Source organism: Sinocyclocheilus rhinocerous, unplaced genomic scaffold, assembly GCF_001515625.1.
Source record: "Sinocyclocheilus rhinocerous isolate Xijiao unplaced genomic scaffold, SAMN03320098_v1.1 scaffold1283, whole genome shotgun sequence".
Lineage (NCBI taxonomy): Eukaryota > Metazoa > Chordata > Actinopteri > Cypriniformes > Cyprinidae > Sinocyclocheilus > Sinocyclocheilus rhinocerous.
In genome coordinates, this window is record NW_015642522.1 from 500,696 (window position 1) to 503,027 (window position 2,332).

The 2,332-nt window shown below is 34.2% G+C and overlaps 1 long non-coding RNA gene across 1 annotated transcript; it reads left to right on the forward strand.

The window, feature by feature from the left end:
• Window positions 1-406: 406 nt before the first annotated feature.
• Window positions 407-1,200, forward strand: LOC107755992 (uncharacterized). The gene is made up of 4 exons (XR_001641764.1): window positions 407-474; window positions 666-782; window positions 948-1,042; window positions 1,135-1,200. It is a non-coding gene; the product is annotated as an uncharacterized LOC107755992 (long non-coding RNA).
• Window positions 1,201-2,332: the final 1,132 nt, after the last annotated feature.

Sequence of the window (2,332 nt, forward strand, 5' to 3'; positions counted from 1 at the left end):
AACACAGAATGAGGACGGTGCAGCTTTTACTCTTCTGTAAGTTTAAGTTCATGCAAGATTTTGTTCTGTTTTTATTATGGCCGTCATGTGTTGAATTGCTGTGGAAATAGAAATAATCTGAATGATCTGTGTGTTTTTGTGTAGGTCTGCTGGTGTGTCAAACCACAGAGAGTTTAACTGATAAATGGGTGAATTTAGGGCAAAACGTGACTTTAGACTGTCTGATTGGTGTAAAATACATTTATTGGGTTTTCCAGAAACTCTCAGATTCTCCAGTGCCGATACTGCGAACTTTCACATCAGAATCTACAGCATCTTATGTACAAGACCAAAGACTGAAAGACAAATATTCATCACTAACTTTGAGCCGTTTATTTATTAGTAATGTATCTATTGATGAATTAGGAATATATTATTGTGTAAAAACAGGCTCATTTCTACAGCTCAGCGATGGTATTAGACTTGACATCATTGGTGAGTGTATATAACATTATCTTGATAAATCAGTTTGATCTGTTGTTGAATGATCTAAAAGCAGTTACCACATGCACATTGCACAGTGTGTTAAATTTGTATTTGTCCTTTATTTCTATCAGAGGTCTATGTAATATTGATGCATATTTGGAATTTATGAACACAAAACTCTTGTATGTTTTGTTCTTAAGCTACTCAAGATCAGAATCAGACAGAACTGAACAATCAGTCACAACATCCGAAAACACAGCAGGCTCTGATTGTGTTATATGTTATATTGAACATTGTGATGTTTTCTGCAGTAATAGGTGAGAATTCAGGACTCGACATATCATATAAAATAATAATAATAATAATAATAATAATATAAAAGATGTCCTTTAAATGTTTTTTGTATTACTCGAGACTTTTTGCTACATTCCTTTAGAGATGAATTTTATAATATTTAATCAGAAATGTTGGTGCTGTTTAAGGCCTATTTCAGATCAAACTCCAAGCGTGTAAAAAAAGACACCAACAATGTCAAGATGAAGAACTGGAGCAGCTTTACAGCACAAATGGTGAAGAGGTACGACACTCTTATTCAGAATTCAGTGTGTGTTTATTGAATATAATCTTTCTACATGGACATTAGAAGCTCATTTATCTTTTGTTTGGCAGTTTTCTGAAGTGGAGTTTCGTCTGTTTCACCCGACCAAACAACACTTTTGTTCCTTTTCAAAAGCCAATGACAAAACCTAGACAAATATAATCAAGAGTAAATTGTCTCATACAGTTTAATAGAAGTATATTTTGATAAATAATCATAGAAAAAAAATTGTTAGCTTGATTGTTGGTTAAGATTGACTTATGTGTATTACCTGAACATGTAATGAAATATTATCAATATTTTTTCAGCATTACTTCTCTTTACTTTTCAGTAGCAATATATTCAAGTAATGTGAGGTGACATATAATGTTTCCTGTGTTCTGATTGGTTGGACTGGCTGTGGAAACCATCTTTGGGAAAAATTCAATTGAAGTGTCATTTTGATTTATTAGTTTGGCTCACATGCCATTCCTTTAGAAGGCGGGGTTTATGACCTGTACTGCAGTCAGCCGCCAGATGGCGATGGAAATGTTTTGGCTTCACTTTGCAAGATGTGTGAGGCACACTTGCTTTGCATAGGTTAAAGGGGTCATATGATGTTGCTAAAAAGAACATTATTTTGTGTATTTGGTGTAATGAAATGTGTTTATGTGGTTTAAAGTTAAAAAAACACATTATTTTCCACATACTGTACATTATTATTTCTCCTCTATGCCCCGCCTTTTTGAAACACGTCGATTTTTACAAAGCTCATCAGTCTGAAAATCGAGGTGTTCTCTGATTGGCCAGCTATCCAGTGCGTTGTGATTGGCTGAATACCTCAAGCGTGTGACGGAAATGTTACGCCCCTACCATACTGTTGATGCCTTGTCCCAGCCGGAGCGATGAGACAAAAACATGAAAACCCATTATAAACGAGGCAGCCTGGCACATTCAAGTCACAAATGGCTCTTATGCTATGGTATAATAAGGTGGATAAATGCTAATTTGTTTGTTCTAAATTGTGTACAACTATACCATATATTTTGGGGAGAATTTTTCACCAAGAATCTGATTAAGCCTCCCAAAACCTCCTTAAATCATCATTTGTAAAAATGGTTTAAAAACAAAGTAGGTTAAATTAAGTATTTTAACAACTGCAAAAATATTGAAGGTTTTCTGTTCTGTATATTAAAACAATAAAAGTCTATGCAATGTCCCCATTTGGATAGCCAAGAAAATGTTAGTGTGTGGTGTTAATATGCAGATTGAATGTTTATGAACTGTGTA